The sequence below is a fragment of the Cricetulus griseus genome, chromosome 7 (assembly GCF_003668045.3).
Source record: "Cricetulus griseus strain 17A/GY chromosome 7, alternate assembly CriGri-PICRH-1.0, whole genome shotgun sequence".
Classification (NCBI taxonomy): Eukaryota; Metazoa; Chordata; class Mammalia; order Rodentia; family Cricetidae; genus Cricetulus; species Cricetulus griseus.
This window is the reverse complement of record NC_048600.1, coordinates 111,651,978-111,678,504: the sequence shown is the minus strand read 5'-3', so window position 1 is coordinate 111,678,504 and position 26,527 is coordinate 111,651,978. Positions and strand designations below refer to the sequence as shown.

Below are 26,527 nucleotides of genomic sequence, written 5' to 3'. Positions count from 1 at the left end.
GATTTCATGTGAATTAATTTCAGAAGCATAGCTTTGCTTCTCGGAAGTCCCGCTGTACGAACTTCCCTAAGATAAGTGCAATTTCACATTTTCAACAAGTGTTTCTAAAACTCTGAAGATGGAAGATGTGGCTCAACCTCGGGGCGGGGGTGGGGGATGGGGGGGAGAGGCGGCGTTTAGACCATCAGAGGTAGGGCAGCACATTCATTAAAAAAAAAACAAAAAACAGAGAGATGCTGACACTTAACTAAAATGTTGATCTGATAAATATTGTGAATATTTTCTTTATAATGGTTGAAAAATCTCTTTTAAAATAGGAGCCTTGATCTTTGGCATCTTTATTTAGTTCTAGGGTATGTGAAGCGATGAAATATAATTGAATAGTTTGGGACACAGTTACACATGGTAAAACGTTTTTGTTTCACAATGTGATAGAGTGCGACACAACCCTCAATTCTCAGTTTGTGCATGAGTACGCTGGCTATGCCTTCTTCTTCTTCTTCTTCATCTTCTTCTCCTCCTCCTCCTCCTTCTTGCTTCTACTCATGTAAACATATTTTTTCTCTCAATAAGATGGCAAATGGTAATGCAGTCAATAGACAGTTCTAAATCTCCACTGTTGGATGATGCTTCAAAGATTTTCTCTTGTGAAAAAAATCTATATGCTTCTAATGTTTTTAATTGTCAAGGTTTAAAAAATAACTTCAAAGTTTTTTGACGTTTAAATAACGATCTCTGAAGTGTAACTTTTTTACATGTAAAAGTTTTCTCATCCAAGAACAGAGAAAAAACTTGGTATTGTGTATACTATGGGAAATTTTATTTTTAAAACAAGCTCTCATGCCTTAACTATTACAAATAATCTCTTTTCCTGAAGTTACTAGTCAGTTTTCCAACACTATTTTCCTAGTCCTAACCATGTCATTTGTTAGGAATAATGTAAACCCACAACGGGAGTATTTCTGAGCAAATGTTATTTTCTCATTAATTATTCAAGATGAAGTACAGACACTAAGCTAAGTAATATATTTTAGGACATGGGTGTCCTACCAGACTTTGTAATAGGACCAATGAAGACTTCTTGAAGAAGAAAGTAATGAAAACTTGTATAATTCAACATTTGTAAGCTATATGTGGGAAAAGAATGCATAGAATACAGGTTAGTGATTTAAAGAAGTTACAAGATTGGATGACTAGAATAAAATTAATAAATAATTGAGATAGATGTCATATAGTATATTTAATATAGGGTTTCTCTGTGTAGCTTTGTAGACCTGGCTGGCCCTGAACTCACGGAGATCTGCCTGCCTCTGCTTCCCTAGTGCTGGGATTAAAGGTGTGCAGCACCACCGCCCAGCAGAGCTTGGCCATTTTAACTTTACCTCCTTGAGGATAGAATAGTTGATGTAGTAAAATAGCTAAAAAAAAAAAAAACTCTACTAATTAGACTAATCTGGCTAATTTTGATTGTTTGTTGAGACAATGTAGGGTTAACCTTGAACTCACTGGACAGCCTAGGCTGGCCTCCAGTTCATGACAATCCTCCTGCTTTAGTCTCCTGAGTGATGAGACTGATACAGGACATGCAGCATCACATTGGCTCATGGCTTTGAGATTTAAAATGAAAAACTTTGTGCTATTTTGATATTTGGTGTTACAGAGATTTGTCCTGCATCGCCCTCTCTTACTAATGTAAGAAGTAAAATGCCTTATGAAATACCTTTGTTTCTGCCTAATTTGGTGGTCAAAGTAATACATTACAGTTATTGTGAAATGCAAGACTACACTGTCATTCCTTCAGTAGATAAAGTAATTTTTCATTCATTTATCTTTGCATTCATCAATGCATATTTTTGGGAAGTGTTCTCTGTGTGAAGATGTCAGATGAAATAAGCCTTTGAAATAGAAATCTTGGGCTGTATCACCTTTTCATAAAAAGAAATTTGCCATGTAAATATGAAGAGTTAGTCTAACAAACAACAGTTGTAGCATTTATTTCCTCACAGTCAGTGACTTCGATATTCCCCCCCCCACCCCTCCCCAGCCAAGGTTAGGTATCACCAATGTCACCTGTCTATTAGTGACTAATACGGCATTAACATCTCTTTCATCTGGAGTGGTTAAGAGAGTAGGTGATTCACAGGGGTGACTTTCAGAAGTAATGGCAGATTTCTAGCTTAATATAAAGTCTTCACTTTAGCCATACGGAAAGATCTCTGTAAGTGCGTTTTTTTTCTTTAGGTTTGTTTATTTTAATTTATGTGTGTGTGTGTGTACATGTACCACATGCATGCCTGGTGCCCATGGAGGTCAGAAGAGGGTGCTCCGGAACTGGAGTGTGTACCACAAAGGGGTGCTTGAAACAGGGTCCTCTGAGAGAGCAGCTTGTGTTCTTAACTCCACTTCCAAGTGTATGTGTACTTTATACAGTTTCCCACTTTATAAACATGGTTCACAACAGAGAACTATCACAGTGCCTCTGGGCATCCCATAGACCACCACATTGCACTCTTATGGGAGATTTTAAACTGCACAGAACCGAATGCTCCTGTACCAAATGGACCCCTATTAGGCAATCTTACTGCTGGCTTCTGTAACTTAGTTCAGTGCACGGATTTTGTGATAGCCATTCTTTGGGTCCTTTTCCATGTTCCAGATGGTAGAGGTTAAAGAGACTTAGCTTCTAGGTGATGTTTCCTTGCTCTGTATTGTGAGTGTAGAGAGGTTAAAATATTAAAGTTTTAAGAAACCACAGGCATGGAAATGTCATGGGCTTCTGGTAGAGAATAATTTTTAAAATTCTGTTTGCACCTAACACTGCATCTCACACTTCCATGTCTTTCCTAACACCTCGCCCGCACCCTCACCAACAGGTCTCAGTGCTCTGTGTAAGCACCATTGCCATGAAAACTCCACTGATAACCTTCTCCCTACTGCCATCTGGCTCTCACCCCTTACCAGTACCTTGCTTCCCTCCTCCACTTGTGCCAAAGCCCTTTCCTTTCTCTAGATACTTCTACTGTGGTGCATGAAAATTATGGATTGCTTTATCCTTCCTGTGGGCTTTAAGGCTTTTTGTTGTTGAAGGAGGGTCTCACTGTGTAACATAAACTAGCCTCAAATGCGTGATCCCCCTGCTTCAGCCTCTTGAGTTCTGGGATTTCGGGTGGCTACCACACTCAGTGAGAGACTAGTTTTACTTGGTTGTTTATTTTTGTGCATGTGTGTGGAGGCCAGAGGTTGGCTGGTGGCCAATGTCTTCCTCTGTGACTCTCCACATCATCATTATCATCATCATTATTATTTTATGTCCTTCGAGACAGGGTTTCTCTGTGTAGCTCTGGCTGGCCTCGAACTCACAGAGATCCGCCTGCCTCTGCCTCCCAAGTGCTGGGATTAAAGGCATGCGCCACCATTTTATTTTTGAAACAGGGTCTCTCACTGGGCCTGAAGCTCACTAATTCAGCTGGAGTGGCTGACTGGAAAGTCTTGGGGATCCTCTTGTCTCTGCTTCCACATTGCTGGGATTACCAGCACACATTGCCCCATCTGGCTTTTTATGTGGGTGTTGGGGTTTCAAACTCAGGTCCTCTTGCCATCTTCCCATCCCTTTATGTTTTACTTTTGTATGCCCGTTGCCTGGTTTGTAGAAGGCTATCAGAATTTTTTGCATTCAATGAAGAAAACAGTACTGAAAATAGTTTTTATGATGTTTATTTAAAGTATTTATTACATTTATTTGTGTTGGGGGAAGGAGAACACACATGACTAGCACACAAGTGGAGGTCACAGGACAACTTGTGGGAGTCAGTATTGTCCTTCCACTACGTGGCAGTGAGTTCTGTGGCAATTATAGCTGTTGGATATTGAGCCCCTGGTCCCCAGAGCTACATAACTTCCTTTGTTACACACAACTTCCTAACTCCATCTTGGTACCGTGGTGTTATGCTCTAGCAGTTAGACTTTGAGAAGTACATGGACCAATGGTTTGCAAGAATCATTTGTCTAAATCAGTTATGTGCAGCTGAGGCAAGGAAGCCAGGAGAGAGAAACTGTTCAGAGCCAGAGAGGAGCAGCATTTCTCAAGCTTGCCTCACTCAAAACTCCCTTTCACCTGAGAAACTTCTGTGTGCATAGATAATTCTATAAAATAAGTGTACAAACCAGACACAGGACGATCATAAACCAGAAATAAATTTAATAAATTTATTAAGACAATGTTAAAGCCAGGTGTTGGTGGTGCACGCCTTTAACCCCAGCACTCAGGAGGCAGAGGCAGGCAGATCTCTGTGAGTTTGAGACCAGCCTGGTCTATGGAGCAAGTTCCAGGACAGCCTCCAAAACAATACAGAGAAACCCTGTCTTGAAAAGCCAAAAAATAAAATAAAATAAAATAAAAAAGACAATGTTAGCCTGGCGGTGGTGGCGCACGCCTTTAATCCCAGCACTCGGGAGGCAGAGGCAGGTGGATCACTGTGAGTTCAAGACTAGCCTGGTCTACAAGAGCTAGTTCCAGGACAGCCTCCAAAGCCACAGGGAAACCCTGTCTTAAAAAAAAAAAAAAAAAAAAAAAAAAAAAAAGACAATGTTAAAAATTTCATATTAGTGAAATTGTGATTATTTATTTTTATAAAAGAATTAACTCTTGGTTGTAAGGAGCCGTTCCTGCATTCTCCATTACAATGATGGTGCCTGCAGACACCGAATGTAAATTATTTCGCAGGCGCTGGGTAATTTCCATTCCTTTGATCTCTGCCTATCCCGTGGCTCATTTGGCCTGAGGAGCTGAAGCCATTCCATTCCCAGGCAGCCGCGGCCAGCCTTTATTAAGGGATGGGATTCTTGGTTCAGGGTCTCCGCTCTGGTAAGCTTATGCTCTCCCCTCTCAAGATGCATTAAAGCTTTCCTGCAGAAGGATCCGAGTGTCCTGCGTGTATTTCTTGCCGGCGAGAACATATAGCGCGCGGGACACTTGGTCAAGTATTTAATATGGCAGGACAGACTATTGTCAATGTTTTTCAGACTTGATTGGTTGACATTTTTATTTTAGAGTCATCAATACTGAGAACACTATTTCATATAAACATGTAGAACAAAATGGCCAATGTGTATTGAGGGCAATTTCAGAATTTATTGTTTAATCCCAAGTCAAAATTTACTTAATGGTTTAATTCAGCAACTCAAACAGCAATTTTCCAAATTATTTTTATTTTTCATTATGTTGTGTGTGTATGTATATGTGAGTGCAGTGCATGTGGGGGCCAGAAGAGGGCGTGAGATCCACGGGAGCTGGAGCTACCTGATGTGGGCCACTGGGAACCAATAAACTGTGTTCTCTGTAAGAGCAGCAAGTGCTCTTAATTGCTGAGCCACCCAACCCTCAAACAGCAATTAAAAATATATATACCTTCTAATCTAATCCAGTCCAGAGATAGACCAACTTATCACACGCTGAGGGACGATGGTAGGAAAATATTAAAAGTCTTATTTTCCATAATTAAACTACTATATTCCCATAAAAGGAGAAAATTGTCTATATTTAAAAAAAAAAAAAGCTGGGTGGTGGTAGCATACACCCTTAATTCCAGCACTCCTGAGGGCAGGTGGATCTCTGTGAGTTTGAGGCCAGCCTGGTCTACAGATTGAGTTCCAGGACAGCCAGGGTTACATAAAGAAACCCTGTCTCAAAACAAAAACAAACAAACAAACCAAACTGACCTAATTTGTGGTCAGTACACATTCAAAACTGTTTTGTTGCTGCCAAGGTCCTAGGAACCCCCACACTGAGTTATGTGACCCACAGTTTAAAAGCCATCACGTGGAGTGGCTGTTGCTTTGTGGATCTTCACTTCAGGGCAGAGGTGTTTTGGGCTGTCCTAACAAACACACACCTGCATGCTACTATTTATTTCATTTTATGTGTGTGCGCGTGTTTTGCTTGCATGCACATCTGCGCCACGTGTGTGACTGGTGCTTGAAGAGGCCAGAAGCGAGCATTGGATGGATGCCCTGGAACTGAAGTTATAGATGGGGATGAGCCACCGTGCTGGTGATGGGAGTTGAACCCAGGTGCTCTGGGGGAACAGCCAGGGGGCTCTGGACCTCTTAGTCGTCTCTCTGGCCCTCTTCTTTTCTTGTCTGCTCGTTCCTTTCTTTGAGATAGGATCTCATGGACTGTCTGAGGATGGCCTCCAACATCTGATCCTACTGCCTCCACCTCCCCAGGGTTACAAGCATGCATCACCGTGCTAGGTTCATTGGGTTCTGGGATGGAACCCAGAGCCTCATGCATACTAGGCAGGCAACTCTGCCAATTAGCTCCATCTGCAGACGGTTTGCTATTATTAAAATAAAATTTCTCTGAATAAAAGATGAGAGGATTAGGATAACACTTTTAACATTTTCATATTCTAGTAGTGCAGTTAGGAAGCTGATAAGCAAGAATGAAATATAAAAATCAACCCTTGAGGCTGGAGAGATGGCTCATTAGTTAAGAATGCTTTTCATTCTTGAGGTGACCAGAGTTAGATTCCCAGCACCCAGGTTGGGTGACTCACAACCACCTGTAGCCCAGATCCAGGGGATCCAACATCCACTTTTGAACTCCATTGTTGCATGTATGTGCTCTCAAGTGCACGTGCAGACATACAGATAAAAAGAAAATAAATCTTTCTTTTTTTAAAAAAATCAACCCTTGCATTTAAAAATGTAACCAGTTGCTTTGACTCTGTAAATTATAATACATATAAAACATAAGACATGATAATTTGCATGTGTTATGATTTATACATGTGAAGATTTAAGTGGAATAAATCTTCTAGAATTTCAATTCATGGGGCTAGGTGACCAGAATATACAATCAAGTACACAGCTTCTGAGCACACCAAGCCAACAGTATGGCATGCACGGCTCTCTGAAGGCTAATTTGTGTTTCTCAAAGGACTTCACAAATAGCTGTTGCAAACATCAGTGACCTAATATGATCTTGGTTGCCTCTAAATTGAACTGCTAAAAAATTAACATGGGGTGGGCATGTAAGGACAATTACAGGACAAATAATAACTGATATAAAGGTGATAGAGTTCTTATAGATCTCTCTCTCTCTCTCTCTCTCTCTCTCTCTCTCTCTCTCTCTCCCTCTCTCTTTCTCTCTCTCTCTCCATGTGTGTGTGGCTGTTTTGCCCATTCAGGCTGGCTTCAAACTTTCTATGTGGCTGGTTGGCCTTAAACCCCCGATCCTCTACTTCTGCTTCCAAACCTTTGGGATTACAGGTGTGCCGCCATACATGGCCTTAGATTTTATTACTTCTTAGACTTCTTTTTATTATTTTTTAAGTGCCTGTGTTCGTGTGTGTGTGTGTTTGTGTGTGTGTTTTTGTGTGTGTGTTTGTGTGTGTATGTGTGTTTGTGTGTGTGTTTTTGTGTGTGTGTGTGTTTGTGTGTGTGTGTGTTTGTGTGTGTGTGTTTGTGTGTGTGTGTGTTTTGTGTGTGTGTGTGTGTGTGTGTGTGTGTGTGTTTGTGTGTGTGTGTGTTTGTGTGTGTGTGTGTGTGTGTGTGTGTGTGTGTGTGTGTGTGTGTGTGTGTGTGTGTGTGTGTGTGTGTGTGTGTGTGTGTGTGTGTGTGTGTGTGTGTGTGTTTGTGTGTGTGTGTGTGTGTGTGTGTGTGTTTGTGTGTGTGTGTTTGTGTGTTTGTGTGTGTGTGTTTGTGTGTGTGTATGTGTGTTTGTGTGTGTGTGTTTGTGTGTGTGTGTTTGTGTGTGTGTGTTTTTGTGTGTGTGTTTTTGTGTGTGTGTGTTTGTGTGTGTGTATGTGTGTTTGTGTGTGTGTGTGTTTGTGTGTGTGTGTGTGTGTGTGTGTGTGTGTGTGTGATAATGTTCATGCAGGCCCCCTCAGAAGACAGAGGTTTCAGATCCCCTGAGGCTGGAATTACAGATGTGGGTGTTGGGTATCAAAGTCAGGTCCACTGGAAGGGTAGCAGCAAAGACTCTTAATTGTGAACCATTTCTCCAGCCTGTATATTTCATTTTTTGACAAGAGTCTCATTCTGTAGTCCAGGCTTGCTTGAATTTGATCTCTCTGCCCCAGATCCCAAGTGTTGTGATTACAGGCATGCACTTGAGGACCTATGGACTGTATACCACTATTGTAACCACTCTCAGTGCCACAGTTCAACAAGAATTATCATTAGCTGCAAAAATGAGACATAGCTTGTATTTAGCAATGGAATGCATTTTGTTTGTTAGTTTGTTTTGGGTTTTCAAGACAGGGTTTTCTCTGTGTATCCATGGCTGTCCTGGAACTTGCTCTGTAGACCAGGCTGGCCTTGAACTCACAGAGGTCTGCCTGCCTCTGCCTCCCAAGTGCTGGGATTAAAGGCGTGCATCACTACTGCCTGACAATGGAACACCTTTTAATAAAGAAGTGATGAGGCCCAGATGTGAGTGTGTTGTTCAGATAACGAAGGGAGGGAGCAAGAAAAAAGTTAGGCCTACTTTCTGCCAAAGGTCAACACCTGTGGTGCCTGGCCCCCAGAACTTGGAGCCCCATTTTGAAAAGAACTGATTCAGAATGTCATGTACCCCACCTCTCCGTCCCCACTTGTATCTAGACTTACTACTGTTAATATATTTTGAAGATTGCTGCCACAATGACCTATCCACATTAGAAAGTTAATCTCCTACAAACACGTGACAATATAGCTTCAGTGTGTTTTTCCAGTGATGTTTTCTGTCTTCTAATATTGCCATTCTGGACTGAGAGTGTTCCCAGAATACCCATTTTCTTTCCCAACTGCTGATTTTTCTAATGTTTGTCTTCCAACTCAGTGAGTCCAAAATTGAACTCACCCCCCCCACACACACACTCTCACACCCAGATCAGCTTTCTCTGGCTTCCCAACACTGTTAATAACACCCCAGCCATGCAGTGGGGTTCCCTGTCCATCCATGGTTCTTCCCAGATGCTCTCTGTGAAGAAGCTGCTGCTTATTCCAGGATTCTCTTCCTTAGCTCAAAGTCTAATTACTTGTAGACTCTCACTCCATTTTATGTTTAAATATAAAGTATTTTTGCACAGTTTGAGCACACTCTGGTCTGTCTAGGATTGTAACTACAATACCATGTTCATTGGGAGAGGATGCTTTATTTGCTCAGCTCACAACAAGTGCTTTGTCATTGTCAGTGCACCTGTATCCTTCTGCATGGAAGGGTCTTTTTTCCAAAGCAATTTACAGATTCATCGGTTGCCTTACCACACTGATTTCTAGAATAAATGTTAGTGCATTTACATTTTGAAATACAGATTATGTATTTTGTTATTAATTTATTTTACATTATAGTTAGGGCTTTTTTAAAAAAAGAAAATTTATCTGCCAGAAGGCAATATTTAACCACAGCAATCAAAAAAGAGATTAAAAATATTTCTTCTGAAGGAGGGCACTTCTATCTGAAGGATAGACCCCCCCAAAAAAACTTTCAGATAAATAGGAGTTTATTACATCATGAGAGACCAACCAGTCACAGTGTAAATAAGATAATATATTTGAAATCAGCTTAATAATAGACTCAGAAGCAGGGCAGTGGTGGCACACACCTTCAATCCTAGCACTCAGGAGGCAGAGGCAGGCAGATCTCTGAGTTCGAGGACAGCCTGGTCTACAGAGTGAGTTCCAGGTCAGCCAAGGCTACACAGAGAAACCCTGTCTCAAAAAGACAAACAAACAAACTAACTAAAAACCCAAAAAGACACTGACTCAGAGTCTAGCTGAGCAGTTTGGGTTAGTTCACACATACCTTACAAGGATCTCAGGGATTGCTGATAATCTTGGTTGTAGGCTGCCTTTAGTTACTGTTCTATTGTGACCAAGGCAACTTATATAAGAAATTGTTTTATAGTTTCAAAGGGTTAGAGTCCATTGTGGCTGAGCAAATAGACAGCTGTGACATCTTGGTCCACAACCACAAGGCAGAAAGAAAGAGTGCTGACAGTGGTGGGAGTCTTTTGAAATCTCAAAGCCCAACCCAGTGACACACCTTTTCAATAAGGCCACACCTCCTGATCCTTCCCAAACAATTCCACCAACTGGGGACCAAGTATTCAAATGTGTGACCCTATGAAGGCTGCTCTCATTCAAACCAGCACATAGACCAAGAGCATCCTCATGAATTGCATCACTGGGAATTGTTGCAGGAGCAGAAACTTGGGATAGATACACTGAATCAGGACCTTCACCCAGATCCCCAGGAAACCCTTGTGTGCATTGCTCTAGGCTGGACTGGTGTCAGCAAAACCTATCACTACTTCCCTAGCATGTGTTGCAGCAATGAGGGTTTATTTTTTATTTTTTTTTATTTTTTTATTTTTTTGGTTTTTCAAGACAGGGTTTCTCTGTGTAGCTTTGGAGCCTATCCTGGCACTCGCTCTGTAGACCAGGCTGGCCTGGAACTCACAGAGATCCTCTTGCCTCTGCCTCCCGTGTGCTGGGATTAAAGGCATAAGTCACCACCACTGGCTGTTCATCTAGATTTTTAAAAATTCTGTATAGAATGCCTCTCACCTGTCATATATGCAAAGCACTGGTTATACTGAAGAGGGAAGACAGGACTTTGGTTCTATTCAGGCAAGGAAAAGAGGTTTTAAGAAGAGGGACTAACAGCTGGACAGTGGAGGTGGTGCACACCTTTAATCCCAGCACTCAGGAGGCAGAGGCAGGAGGATATCTGTGAGTTTGGGGCCAGCCTGGTCTATGGAGTGAGTTCCAGGGCAACTAGAGCTATACAGTGAAATCTGTCTCAAAAAACAAACAAACAAACAAAAAATAGGGAGTAATAATGGAATAAATTAGAATTATGCTAAGGGCTATGTAGGAAGTAAAATGAATGAGTCATATGGAAAACAGTGGCAGAGGGCAGGAAGCCGCCTGGCTAAGCTAGGACTTTGGTTATCTTCAGCACATCAGTAGCCGGCAGAATGAACAGGATCACATGAAAAAGGCGTTCTGAGAGAGTGGGGCTCAAGACAAAGCCCCAAGAAAGAGCTCATGCGGTCAGTAGTGGAGGTAAATCGGTAAAGAGAAAGCAGAGTGAAGAAAGGAAACCAGAGGGGCTTGCTGGTTGGAAATGCGACGACTAACTGCTATAATGAATACGTGAAGCAGGGTACTATGCAAAGGGGGCTTATTTAACTCATAGTTTTCTGTGTTTGAAGTTCAAGATTAGGCAGCACCATTGACTTAGCCACGGTTGAAGGAAGTGAATGGTATTACATTGTAACGGGCTGTGTGTAGGAAGAGGAGGGCATATCTCAAATCCAGGAAGCAGAAATGGAAGAGGGAAAAGTCTTGCTCCTCTTATGGCCCTCTCTTAATTCATTGTAGACAATGTGGTGGAGGAAAACAAAACACTCTTAAGAACTGCCAAGGGAGCTGGGTGGTGGTGGTGGCAGCACTCAGGAGGCAGAGGCAGGTGTATCTGTGTGAGCTGAAGGCCAGCCAGGTCTACAGAGTGGATTTCAGGACAGCCAGGGCTGTTACACAGAGAAACTCTCTCTCGAAAAACCAACCAACCAACCAACCAACCAACCAACCAACCAACCAGACAAACACACAAAAGACAAACAAACAAAAAAACTGCTAAGGGGGTGTGGCTTTAGAGATTGCTCAGCAGTTAAGAGCACTTGCTCTTGCAGAAGACCCAGGTTCAATTCCCAGCATGACAGCTAACAACCATCTGTAACTCTAGTTCCAGAGGATCCAGCATCCTCTTCTGACCTCTGAGGGCACTGCACATGCATGGTGCACAAATACACTCACAGGCAAACATCCACACACCTTATTAAAAAAAGAAAAGCAAAGGAAAGAAAAGAGCTACCTTCATCCCTTTTCGGGGCAGTGCTTTCAGTGACCCAAGGACCTTCCACCAAATTGCAACTTTTGAACACCAATACCACCATCCTGAGGACCAGCCTTTTACACAGAGACCCTTGGGAGACTCTCAGGCTTTATCTGTACTGTTACATTAGGTGAACCAGTTCCTCATTATGAGAATTTGAAAGCTCTTTAGAACATTTGGTAGACAATTGGCATGTATATTATAAAGATTCTATAATAGAACCCTAAGGAAGCCTTGAACCTGGGTGTTTTTGTTTCGTTTTACTTTTTGTTTTTCGAGACAGTTTTTCTATGTAGCCTAGGCTGTCCTGGAACTTCTGTATTTTGTTAAATTATTTGTTTTTATTTTGTGTACATATAAGTGTTTTGCCCACATACGGAAGTGCACTGTGTTAGATTTCAGAGCCTGGAGTAGAGACAAAAGGCAGGGAAGAGACCAGAATCCCACCTCAACAGATTGGCACACACAGCAAGGGGCCGCCTCTCTCTCACAGGAATGGAGGGGTCTGCAAAGGGAGAGAGCTGCCTGAGACCTTTCTTAGAGGTAGCTGAGGGCTTGGGAATGAGGAAGCTGATGCAGCTGTAGGCAGCTACCTGTGGCTCTGTAGTGTCCCCTTTCTGGGACTGTTGGCTCAAGCAGCATAGGCTATCTCTGAAGACAGGCTGTCGTAGCAAACATTTCTCTTTGTGGCTGACAGATAATGGTTGAGCAAGGCTGGCTGGAACCTCACAGGAATTCTGTCTTTACAACTGGAACATTATCACACTGAATGTGTGCCTGGTGCCCACAGAGGCCAGAAGAGGGTGCTGGGCCCACTGGAAACTAGAGTTTTGGGTGATTGTGAGCAGCCACCTGGGTGCTGGGAACTGAATCTGGGTCCTTGCAAGAGCATCACCTACCGTTTAACACTGAGCCGTCTCCCCAGCCCTGAAATTCTACATTCTGTTTAAAGTGGGAAGCTTCTTCCTGTAATTGCCTTCCTGAGCTTTGAGATTTGTGGCTGTTTGGGTTCAATAAATTTAACTTTAAAAACTTACATTTTACTTATTTTATGTGTGTGTGTGCATGAGTGTGGGGATCTGAGGACGACTTGTCAGAGCTGGTTCTCTCCTTCTACCAAGCAGGTTCCAGGGATCAAATTCAGGTCATCAGCTTGGCAGTAAGACACCTTTACCCGAACAGCCATCTTACTAGCCCCTCAATAATTTTTAAAATGTGTATACAATAACACACACACACACACACACACTTTTAGGTCAAAGTATGGACCATTTATCTCACACAAAGCGTTTCCTTGTGTCCACTTATAGTCAGTCTCTCCCTTTAAGCTCAGTTAAACATCATTCAGGTCTCTGTCACATAAATTAGGGTTGTTAGTTTTTGAATCCCGTTTGAATGGACTTGTGCAGACGTGGGGTCTTTGTTCCTTGCTTCTTTTTCTTGATATATTTTTGAGATCCATATGTGTTATGTTTATAGTATTTCAACAGCTTTTACTATTGAATAATACAAAATAAAAACACACAATGTCTTAGTCAAGGTTTTGAGAGGCACCATGACCAGGGCAACTCTTATAAAGGAAAGCATTTAATAGGGGCTGGCTCACAGCTAGACATTTAGTCTGTTACCAGCATGGTGGGAAACCCGGCAACACACAGGCAAACATGGTGCTGGAGAGGAGCTGAGTGTTCCCCATCTGGATCCTCAGGCACCAGGAAGCGTTTGTGACACTGGGCCTGGCTTGAGCATCTGAAACCTCAAACCCCTCTTCTTTCCCCCATGACACACTTCCTCCAACAAGGGCATGATCTACTCAAAGGGCTACACTTACTCTAAGACCACATCTCCAATAATTCCACTCCCTTTGAGCCTATGTGGGCCGTTTTTATTCAAACTACCACAGATAGCAATTTATAATTCATTTTCTGTTGATAGATATTAGATTGTTTCTAGTGTTTGATCATGGACATTCATTTATTCATATTATATTATATTATATTTCTTTTAGAAATATAAACTCATGCCTCTTAAATGTCTAGCATTTCTGGGTAATAAGGTGGGTGTTTTGCTTTGACATATGCCTCTAAATATTTCCAAAGATGTTGGAACAATTCACCCTCACACTGCCAATGCCTCGGAGTCCCACATGTTCCTTATCTTGTTGACACTTGGTATAGTCAACTTTTAAAACTCCTAGACATTCTGTTGTGTGTATTAGCAGTTCCTTGTGGCTTTCGTTTGCATTCCCCCTATGAGTTAGGCTTTTGTGTATTTTCTGTTTATTGGTCACTCCCATAATCTTCTTTCCTGAAATGGATTTGTTTCTGGCTTTTTTTTTTTTTTTTTGGTTTTTTGAGACAGGGTTTCTCTATGGCCTTGGAGGCTGCCCTGGAACTAGCTCTTGTAGACCAGGCTGGTCTCGAACTCACAGAGATCCACCTGCCTCTGCCTCCCGAGTGCTGGGATTAAAGATATGCGCGCCACCAACTCCCGGCTTGGCTTTTAATCTATGTTAAATTACATTTATTTGTTTATTGTTTGTTTATTTATTATGTATGGGGAGAGGGGATGCATGCCACAGCATTTGTGTGGAGGTCAGAGGACAACTTTCAGGAGTCAGTTGTGTGTGTCTCTCCTTCCACTGTGTGGGTCCCAGGGATCCCACTCTGGTCCTTAAACTTGGTGGCAAGTACCTTTACCCACTGAGCCCTCTCACTGGCCCTGGATCTGTAATTCAATGAGATTGTGAGCTTTCTTTTTTTCTTTTTAAGATAAGGTCTTACATACCTTAGACTGACTTCAAGTTGCTTGTGTAGGTGAGGACAGCCTTGTACATTTGATCCTTCTTCCTCCACTTCTAAATGCTTGACTTACAGGCCTGTGCCACTACAGCCAATTTATGGGTTGTTGGAGACAGAACCCACGGCCTTGAGAGGGCTAGGCAAGCACTCCTCTAAGTGACCTATATCTCTAGCCCTTGTCTGTAAGCATATTTTAATATTTGGAAATGTGTAATTTGTTAGAGGTAGATAGCAAATATTCTCTTCTGTAACTAACTTAGTCACTTACCTGCTGAGTAGAATTCCTATTTCATTTAGTTTTTATAGTTATTTGTTTAATGACAATATATAACAAAACAAAATTAAGGTGTTTAGAAAGCCACAATTTTTATATCATAACTTGCAACATAATTTGAATCACACAACTCCTTTTTTATTAGCTAGAGTCTTACTATGTAGCCCTGGATGGCCTGGAACTCTCCATGTAGGCTAGGCTGTTATCAAACTTACAGAGATCCATCTGTCTTTGCTTCCAAGCGCTGGGTTCACAGGCATCCACCACCATATCCAGCCTTCAGGAAAAGTTGGAGCCTGCAAGAACCTTAGAAAGAGTTCTGGTGGAGTGCAATAAGCTAAAGATATATTCATCATTTCCCATACAAATATTTAATGTAAAGTAGTAGTGTGAAATGGAGTATTGTCTTAAAAATAGGGTAGCTTTTTGTTAAGTTTTTTTTGAGACTAGATCCTACTATATCTTCCAGGCTGGCCTTGAACTGGCAATGTAGTTCTTCTGACTCTACCTCCCAAAAGCTAGGATTACAGGCATGTGCTGTTGAGCCCAGCTAGTACACTTTAAAGTATGCTGTTACAACGATACCAGGCATTTTACAGTTATAAAACAGAATTCTCAGTTTGAATACAATGTTCATTTAAGCATGAACATTTTTCTTTAAGTGGCATTGACATGAAATGCCCGTTCTTCTATTTTTCATATACACTCGTTGGTGGCATGTGACACCCAGGGAAATTAGTAAGAGCTATAGTGAAATAGAAATACATACATGCTATGGATTACAACTTTAGGGTGACTAACTTCACAAGGAAAGCTAGACTAGACATTAGGTTTGTTGTCTTAGTGGTAATTGTCAGCAATTCTATGGCCCATAGTGTATAGTTCCCTCATTAGACACTTAATCTAGGGGAAAATTGAATACTTTATATAAAAGGGCAGGGGAGGAAGAACAGCTACACTGGCTGTATTTTATCTGCTTTTCTTAAACATGAAGACTGGATATTTCTTATCCTTTTTCCTTAGTCCCGGGAATCAGGAGAGAAGAATTTCATGGTGGGAAGGATTACTCCAGCTTGAAGGCATCCCCTCTTCCTTCCCTGTCTGTCGCAGTCTGCAGTTATGCACAGCTAGTCAACTGAGGTGTTTGCAGATTAACAGGACCTGGAAATCTCTGCTCAGCTTGGCTTCGAAGATTGTAACCTACAGGGAGAGCCTTTAAAGGCATGGATTAAGGTCCCCAAAACAACAGCGGCACTCACTGTATGGACTAGGATGGCCTCGAACTCAGAGACCCACATGCCCTCCAGAGGCAGGGATTAGAGATGAGCTCCCTCATGTCTGAACCCTGTCTGTAAAATGGGGACAGTTGTAAATACCATTGCACCCATGGCTCAGCGTGCTATACAATCAAAAGAAACCTCACTGCGCGACTGGGCTCAGTGTTGGATGCCACCTTTCTTGTAGGATCAGGTGCCAACAAAAATAGTTTCATATTGCCGGGTAGTGGCACATGCCTTTGATTCCAGTGCTTTGGAGGCAGAGACAGGCAAATCTCGGAGTTCAAAGCCAGCCTGGTCTACAAAGTGAGTTCCCAAACAGCCAGAGTTTCACAGGGAAATTGTGTCTTGAAAAACAAACAAACAAAAAAGGTTTCATAAGAAAGTACTCACTGTGGCCAGGGAACTGAGGAGTAGCATCTGAGTAACAACTTATCCTGCATATCCCCAAAACTGAACCAGGACCTGAAGTGGGCATTTCAGGAAATCTGTCTAGATGTTTTTAAGGAAGGACACTAAAAAAATAAACAACTATGAAAACCTCAGTATTGTTAGAAAGGTCTAAGCAGAGACTGTACTGTTAGAGAATGCTCAAGGATATACAAGCGTCAGGTGATTGTGTGTGTGTGTGGGGGGGGAGTGGGGACGAGGGGGCATGGGGACTGGGACGGATGAGCTACTAAAGACAGACATCCTGTTCTGAACTCCTTATGTTTTTGGCTCTGGGGGTCACTTCTCATCTTAACGTGACATTCCAGGAATGCCAGTGGCGATAAGGAGCTGGCAGAGGGCCATACAGAACCATAGCTGCCATGCCTCTGCCACAATTACAGTCCTAAGACTAACTTAATTCCAAAGACTTGTTTAAAAAGCCAAAGTGGACATTTTAAATGAGAGAAAGTATTTTGAAAAGAGGCTCTGAGATAAAGAGTATCGGTTTATGGTTACCAGGATAAAAGAAACCGCCCCGCATCGAGATGGCCTTCTGGGACCTTTGGGGTTGAGCACAGCTGGTGGCTGCACCCATGTTTTGCCTGCGGGTATGTCTGTGTGATAATGTCCAGATCATCTGGAACTGGAGTTCTAGACAGTTGTGAGCTGCCATGTGGTTGCTGGGAATTAAACCCAGGTCCTCTGGAAGAGTAGTCAGTGCTCTTTACCATTGAGCCATCTCTCCAGTCCCTGAAAGTGTTCCTAGTTGAGTGATAATTATTGAATACTATCAGAAATAAAGGTGAGTTTTAACCGTCTGAGTAAACTATGCTCACAAATTTTGTTGCAATTGTGGGTTTTTGGTTTTAGTTATAGTAACTTGGGTAAAGAGTTGAATGCTCAGATGTAAGTTTTGATATCCTCAGCCAGACTCCTGTCATTTCTAGGTTTAAATTTTATTTGTAATCTGTCACCTTCATTTTGTAGCTCATAAAATACAGAAACTATGGTATCTTAAAAATTCTTCAAACTGAGCGATGGTGGTGCATGCCTTTAATCCCAGCACTCGGGAGTCAGAGGCAGATGGATCTCTGTGAGTTCAAGATCAGCCTGGTCTATAAAGGCTAGTTCCAGGACAGCCTCCAAAGCAACACAGAGAAACCCTGTCTTGAAAAAAAATTTTTTTTCAAACATGAAAAATTTTGTGTGGCATCTTTGGCAGTGAAAAGGTAATCAAAAGGGATGAAAAAGTTGAAATTGTCATCTTTTGGACTGGACATATAGCTTAGCAGTGAGTATTTGCTAGTATGTGTGAGACATTAGGTAAAATCCCCAGAATTGCAAAACTGAAATAAAATGGGAAAAATGTTATGAAATTATGTCTCAAAATGTGATGATGGCCTGTCTTCAGTACTCAGAAGGAAACCTTGAAATTGCTAATGTAGCCATGAATCACTAACAAGAGTAAATGGCTAGTGGAAAGCAACAGAAGAAACACTTCAATGCTGCTCCCTGGTGTATTCACCAACTCCTCAGCAATAGACTAGTACTGACCTTTGTAAGATTTGCTACTTAAGAGGCAAAATGTTAAGAGAAAATACCGATCGGGACTGGAGAGATGGCTCAGTGGCTGAGTTCATAAGGCTCTGCCAGAGGGCCAGAGTTTGGTTCCCAGCACCCACATAGAATGACTCACAACCTCCTATGACTGCAGCCCACATAGAATGGCTCACAGCCTCCATGACTCCAGCTCCAGGGAATCCAGCGTTCTATTCTCAACTCCTTGACCACCTATGCTTGCTTAACCTCTGTGCGTGTGCTCTTGATTGCACGCCTGCTTACACACACACACACACACACACACACACACACACACACACACACCCTACTTTCTGTCTCTCCACAACACAATCTACTTTCTGAATATAGAGACCCTTTCTGGTTAGCTTTCCGTCCAAACATTTTAAAGCAGTATTGGCTGCCTACACATTTAAAACACCACAGGAGGTCCCATCAATTGGAAACTTTTCATGGGGCGTTATTTTCAGTAAAATGCAGAGAAATTGCAAAATGATTATTAAAAACCATAAAGTTTTTGCTGAATTTTGAAATACCTAAAAAGTTTCTGGCCTTCAGTTGAGAATCCCTTTGTCACCTACTGTATTTTAATGTCCTGTGCAATCTTTTGGAACCTTTAAATTTATGGAGGGAATGTACATCAGTGTATTGTGTTTTATTGTCTCTGTACTTATTTGCTTATTTACTTTGCGTCCGCACACGCGCCTAAGTCTGAAGACAACTTGCAGGGTTTAGCGTTCACTCCTACTATATGTGTTCCAGGGATCTAACGTAAGTTGTGAGGCTTGGTAACAAGTCCTTCACCTTTTGCATCACCTCAATATGTGGGAAAAACATCTCTGTGGCCTGGTTTAGGCTGTTCGGTGTCCCTTTGAAGTTCCCAATGCTAACGGAGTTGAAGTTCTCCCCTTTCTCTTTGGCGTGGCACTCAGCTGCCTCTGGTGCTGTTTATAGTGCGCACACTGCATCTGAAAAAGCACACTGCATCTGAAAAAGCGTTAAAACCAATTTAAATGTCATTGTCAGAGAGCTTAAAAGGCTCTGGGACCAGGACTCTGCCTTTAGACCACCAAACCCAAAACCACTTTGTTGTATGTAACTAAAAGATGTTGCCACAAGACGGTTGCTCGCTGAGCTTTGAACTGGCTTTTCCTTCTTTGTTTCCTTTAAGAATCCTCCCAGTGTGCAGTTGAAAGTTTCACAGCTAGCTTTTTTTTTTTAATTAAAGAAAAAAAACAACATCAAACTCACAGAAAAATTGCAGTATAGTGCAAAAAAAAAAAAACCACTTTTTTTTCTGGAAAATTTGAGCGTAAGTTGCTGACTTGATCCCTATCACCCTATCACTTTGAACATTTTAAAGTTTATGCCCTATCTCCGGCATAACCACAATAAAGCCCTCGAAACCAGGAAACGTGAACATTGATAAATTAGTACCAATTTATCCTCTGCCCAATCAGTGTTCTGATTGTGTCTGTAACACTCTTTCCAGAGCACACGGTGCTCCTTGCCATATCTCTTCATTTGCACTCCAGAACAGTTCCTCAAGCTGTCAAGACTTTGACGCTCTGAGGAGCACGAGCCAGGTCCTTTGTGAATCCTCCCTCGCATTAGGTTGACCCCCTTCTGGCGTGATTCGTGTTCTGTAGTTTGACAGGGATACCACAGGGGCATTATTGGGGTGCACACATAGATGCTGATCCAATGTGACTTCATCTAAACTCCTGTCGACCAGGCTTTGAAGCACTGTGTATCTGGCCTCTCACCTTTCTAATTCATGAGTACTCAAAAGAACAACCTGGGGGGCTTGGAGAGATAACTCAGCTTACAGAGCACCTGCTGCTCTTCCAGAGGACCTGAATTATTTCCCAGAACACTTCAGGTGGCTTCTAACCACCTATAACTCCAGCTCCGAGGGATTACACACACTCTCTTCTGGCCCCCTTTGGCCTCCCCACACACAGGGAATCCACTAACACAGACATAAATGCATGAATAAAACTAAGTCATAAGTTCTTCAAAACTATACAAGTAGTCCATTTACCATCAGATTAACTTATTTTTTTTTTTAAAAAAAGATGTGTCCATGTTATTTTACCTTGTCTGTGTGTTTTGCCTGCATAAATATGTGTCCAACCTGCAAGCCTGGTCCTCAAGAGGTTAGAAGAAGGCATTGGACTTAACTGAACTAGAGTTACAGATGGTTGTGAGCCACGATGTGGGTGCTTGGAACTGAAGCTGGGCTGTCTACAAAAACAAGTGCTCTCAGACACAAAACCATCTCTCCAGCCCCTTCGTCAGATTTTCAGCAGGTTATAATTCAATACTGTTCATGTATATGCTTACTCATGCCTATTTAACAAGTGGAAACTCTTTAATGATGACTCCTGTGTCTGAAATATTCTCTTCCTTGCCTTTGGGCACCAAAAAATGTTCCTGGCCAACTTGCTCGGCATCAGCCATTTCTCTGAGCAGCTGGGTTCCTTCAAAAGGACAATGATATTTGCAAGTTTCTATATGGAGGCTGGGAGCAGTTTGTGCTTAAGTTCCCAGATGATATAGGCCAAGGGGTCCATACTTATTTATGTGCATACAGTTATATGTGTGTTCTGTATCTCTTTAGAGACCCCAGGAGCCAAGGGTTCATGCCTATGCTTTCAGTTCCAACACAACTGGTCTACATATTCCGTACCAATGCATTCCTTTTGAGGATAGACTCCAGCTCCTTGCATATGTGAGGCAAGCCCTTTACGAACTGAGTTTATCCCAGTCATGGATTATTTCTGTTAAATATTATTGAGACCTATTTAAAGGGTTTTAAAGATTCAAGGGAAACAGGTTTTTGTTTGTTTGTTTGCGTTTTGGTCACCAAAACAAAGGCTCTCTTGCTGTATTTAACTAAAAGATGTTCATTCTATATGACAGTTGCTCATGAAGCCTTTGAACTAGCTCTGTGCCCTGCCCCTCGTTGAGAATCTTCAGTGTGCAGGTGATACTGGAACTAGAGCAAGAATCTAGTACAGCTGTAAATATGCTCAAAAGTATAAAAGAAAATTCACACACAGTGAATTAACAAGTGGGAAATGTTAACAAAGAAGCTATAACAAAAATGAAAATTCTAGAATTAAAAGGTTTCAATATCTAAAACTCAAGGAACTCTTTGGATGGGTTTGACAGCAAATTAAGATGATGGAAGAGTTAGTAAATGGAATGAAGTGGTGGCATGTCGGAAATCCCAGCACTAGGAAGGTGGAGGCGGGAGGGTGGCGAGTTCAAGGCTGGCCTAAATTACATAACAAGTTTCAGGCCAACCTGGGCTACAGAGTCACAGACACACACACACACACACACACACACACACACACACACACACACACACACACACACACACAGTGAATGTTAGGGTAAAGACACTAGGATGAGAAAGACCTGTCTCTGGGGAGGTATGAGAACTAGGAAAATGTCTAACACTCGTGTAACTGGTCATAGAAGAAAAACAGAACAAGCAGAAAAGGTATATGGAGAGCTACCATCTGGGAATGTTTCAAGTTTCTTACAAGCCCTCGCTTTGTAGAGGAGTTCATGTAGGAAAATGCAAATAAAATCACACCTAGTCCTGCCATGATCAACCTCTGCAAGCCAAGGCAAAGAGGAAACATTCACGAAAACTCTGAAAAAGGAACACACGATAAACAGAGCAAGAATACACCTCTGATTTCTCATCAGAAACTAAGATCCAGAATTCAGTGCAATACTTAAGGGGACAGAAGAAAACAACACTGTCAACCTAAGATTCTTTTGTTTTTGTTTTAGGTCTAGGCTTGTCTGGAACTCACTACGTAGCCCAAGATTCAAACTCATGGCAATCTTCTTGCTTTGTCCTCCAAAGCCCTGGGGTAACGGTGTGAGCCACTGTGCCGGGCTCAATCCAGAATTATATTTGAGATGGGGGTCTCACTATGTTGGGTTGACTGGCCTGGGAGCTCATTATATAGGCCTTAAATTCAGGGATTTTCATATTGCTGTCTCCCAAGTACTGGGATTAATGGCAACATCCCCAGAATCAGAATTCTGTGCCTAATAAGATTTCTTTTAAAAATGTTTTAATTGCTTTTTTATTTTATGTGTTTGCATGTTTTGCCTACATGTATGTCCCTGTGCCACTTGTATGCCTGGGACCTAGGGAGGCCAGGAGAGGTTGTTCAATGTCCTAGAACTGGAGTTACAGATGGTTGTGAGCTGCCAGGTGGGAGCTGGGAATTGAATCCAGGTCCTCTGGAAGAGCAACCAGTGCTCTTAACTGCTGAGCCATTTCGACAACCTCCTAATAAAATATCTTATAAGCTTGAAAGAAAAGTAAAGACTTACCAAAATAAATGAAAGAGAAATTGTCCTCATATAGTTACTTAAGTTATAGCTGAAGTTCTTTAGGCTGTAGGTAATTGACATTAGACAAGAACCAGACATTCATGAAACAAAGGAAAAGGAAAAGCACCAGAAATGCTAACTATCTGGCTAAAGCCAACGTAAAATTCCCTCTTAACTTCTGTCAAACAAAATGTGGCTATCCACAGTAAAAATTAATAATGCTGTCCCCTGAACTTTGTGATCTATTTAGATGTGACATGTGACCACTAGAGTGTAAAGGTTGCAGAGTGGAAAAAAGGGTTTAAATGGCTGCAAGCCACTGTGAGCTGGTGTAATCGTAATGGAGCAGACTGTGGAAAACTGACGGCGTGTAGTGTGGCCTCAAAGACAGGCAGAAACAGACAGATGAATAACAGTACTTGAAGAACTTAAGAGTCTTCTTTCGGCACCTGGACAGCCAACCAGGTAGAAGTAAATCCATGGAAGATGCAGATGACATCAGTTACCTTGATCTCACTGACATTCATCATACAGTACCCCAGCCACTGCATGACGGTGTTTCCCAACTACCTATGGCATATTTGCCCCCAGATAGCAAACACATCTTAATGACTTCAACAGCACTGAAATTGGAGGTGGTTAATCCCAGCACCTGGGAGGCAGAGGAAGGCAGATTTGTGTGAGTTCAGAGCCAGCCTGGTCTACATGGCAAGCTCCAAGTCAGACAATGTTATATAGTGAAGCCCTGTCTCAGAACCAAAACCCATCTTGAAATAAATAAAACTGACATCATAGACTTAAAAAAAAACTATAGTGGAGTAGAATTAAAACTCAGTAGAAATCCTTGAAATGTTTCGCATTTCACCGTTTTGCAAAGAAGGAATTGAACCCTGGACCATGTACATGCTGGCCTACCGCTGACATACCTCTCTTGCCCAGAAGTCAGTAACAGAGAAGGAACAGAGAACTCACTAATTCTGTGAAATATCTATAAATTAAATGAGTATAAACAAAATAACCAGTGGACTGAAGAAGTCCCAATAAGATTATAACTAAACTACAGTGAGAATAAAACCTCAAATTCATAGTGTAGTCCTCAGGGGAGATGTATAGTGTTCACAACTAGCAAGTGGGCATTAAAACAATTTACTACAGTTTCACCTTAACAGGTTAAAAAAGGGAAGAAACTAAAGCCAGAGTAAGAAGAAGGCAGGAGAAGGAAGAGCCCAGAAGAGTTCAGAGGGGGAAACTGGCAGAGAAAATTAACCAAGTCCAAAGTTGGCTATTGGAGGTTAGTCTCCCTAATGGAAAGGGAGAAAAGAAAGAGATGGCAAGGGGAGACTGCAGGGATCTTATCCCAATAGGTTTGACAATTAGAAAATTTAGGCAAAATCTTTGAAAAGTAAAACTCGACAAAACAAAAGGGAAAAAAAACTGAATTGGCCCATTTCTGTTTAGAAGATGAAGCTGGTGTTTAAAGTTCAGATGTACAGTGCTACTTTAGATGCTACTATAAACACTAAAGAGGAAATACAGAGTCACATGACTCTTTAAAAATAAGAGGGGATGCTACAAAAATGACAACAAAACCTAATGAAGAAATTAAAGAAAAAGCTATAGGCCTAAACCATCCACAAACATAAACTCACAAATCCTTAATTAACTGTTCAGTGGTTGGGTCCTCCAGCCACACCACAGCAGTTATGTCATAACCAGGCAGGGTTTGTCCCAGGAGTGCAAGGAATGTAATCTCAGGCATTGATCTTACTGTGAAATTGATTTTATTCATCCAAATTGCTGGACAGATACAGGAAAACCATAAAATTTCAACAGGTGCCTTAAAAATGTGACAAATATCTACCTGCAATCCCAGCACTTTGGAGAGAGCTAGACACAGGAGAATCACAAGTTCAAGGCTAGCCTGGGCTAGATAGTGAATGCCAGGCCAGCTTTGGCCCCAGAGTGAGACCCAATCTCAAAACAAATAAAAAAGAAGAAAGAAAGAAAGAAAGAAGGAAAGGAAGAAAGGAAGGGAGGAAGAAAAGAAAAGAAATCAGGAAGAGAAGGGAGCTTCTTGGGCTCACTGGAAAACGAATCGTTAAAATAATTTATGGTGAAATCTGAATCCCTCACCCCATCAAATACAGGAACAGGACATAGACACCCTTTGTTATCACTTCTGTTCAATCATTCTGGCAATTCCAGCCCATGCAATGCAGCAGAGAAGAAACTGAAGACATAAAGGTTATAAAGGAGGCTGGAGAAATGGCTCAGTGGTTAGGAACACTGGCTGCTCTTCCAGAGGACCCAGGTTCAATTCCCAGCACCCACATGACAACTCACAACTGTCTGTAACTCTAGTTCCAGGGGCACCCTCATCACAGACATACATCCAGATGAGACACCAATGCACATAAAATAAAAATAAATATAATAATTTTTAAAAAGTAAATAAAAAATTGGAAAGGAAGATGAAAAATGCTTTCAGTTTGCCAATGGTGATTAGTTATGTCGAAAATCCTAAGGAAAATGTTTAAACACTAAAGCTAAGTAACATCTCAGTAAACAAGGTCATCACAAAAACTGGATACATCTTTTAAGATTCTTTTATATTGTACAGTTTGTGTGTAGTGCGGGCATGCACGTGTGTGTGTGTGTGTGTGTGTGTGTGTGTGTGGTCACAGCCTATATGTGAAAATCAGAAGAAATATTTCAAAAGAATAATCTCTCCTTCCACCATGTGGACTCCAGGTTTCAACCCCAGGACTGACAGCATACCTACTGAGCCACCTTGCCAATCCCTAGTTATATCACTAAAAATAAATATGTAAGTAAATACAGAAAGAGTATGAATGACTTAACAAGATACTTCACACAGAAAAAAAATGTGTAGATAAATACATGGAAAGAGATACTATCATCAGCTTTTCAGGGAAATACAAATTCAAACCAGAATGAAGTTCTAATATACATCTATCAAAATAGCTCTCATTTAAAATCCTGATGACGGGGCTGGAGAAATGGCTCAGCAGTTAGAGCACTTGTTGCTCTTGTGGAGGAAGAACCCAGTGTCAATTGTCAGTACTCACTTCTGTTCCAGGGGAGCTGATGCCCTCTTCTGCTCAGTGCTGGCACCAGGCATGCTCATGGTCACATCTGCACATGCAGGAAAGACACACAAAATGAGTAAACCTGACAACAAATTTGAAATGGAAACCTGTGGGTTGTCTCAATTTAAAAAAAAAAAATCACGATGATAGGCTCAATGGTGCTGCAAGCATGTATCCAACACTGGAGAAACTGAGGCAGGAGACTCGAGTCTGAAACCAGCTTGGACTACATGGTGAGACTCTGTCTCAAAAAACAAAACCAACCAAAAGTCCAACAATATTAAATATGGGTGAGGATGCAGGGCGACAATGCATATTTTGCTGATGGCACAACCGCTTTTGAACAAGTTCTGGCAGTTTTCTGTAAAACTAAACATATACCTACTCCGTGACCTGGTAATTCAACACCTGGATATTTACTCAAGAGATATGAACTCACATGGCCACAGAGAGGCTTTTTACAAGGATCATCATACCTCAGTCTACTCATGAGAAAAACAAACACACCGCAGCTGAGGGATAGTCTCTCAAAACCTGCCTGTCTCACGAAACCATGAAGGTCACCCAAACAAGGAAAGTCTGAGACACTAACATACCAAGAAGAGCCTAAGGGGACATGTGGCTAAACTAATGCAAGCATTGGATGGAAACGAAAGAAATCTGAAGACTCAATATAATGAATAGATATCTGAGTTATAATACACGTCCCACACTAACAATAAGGTGTTAACAGAAGAGACTCAACATGTAACGTGTGGGAGCCCTCTGTGCTCACCTTCATAATTTTCCTATAAATTTAA

At 41.7% G+C, this 26,527-nt stretch overlaps 1 protein-coding gene across 3 annotated transcripts in view; it reads left to right on the top strand.

The window, feature by feature from the left end:
• The window catches only part of Ikzf3 (IKAROS family zinc finger 3), a 93,857-nt gene that overhangs the window by 5,178 nt on the left and 62,152 nt on the right, over window positions 1-26,527 (top strand). Inside the window, exon 1 of one of the 3 annotated variants that reach the window (XM_035447666.1) lies at window positions 10,476-11,055. The exons of the other annotated variants lie outside the window; for them this stretch is intronic. The gene's annotated coding sequence lies outside the window, so the exon portion shown is untranslated. Of the gene's footprint in view, window positions 1-10,475; window positions 11,056-26,527 lie in introns of those variants that run through there. 3 annotated transcript variants of the gene reach the window in all.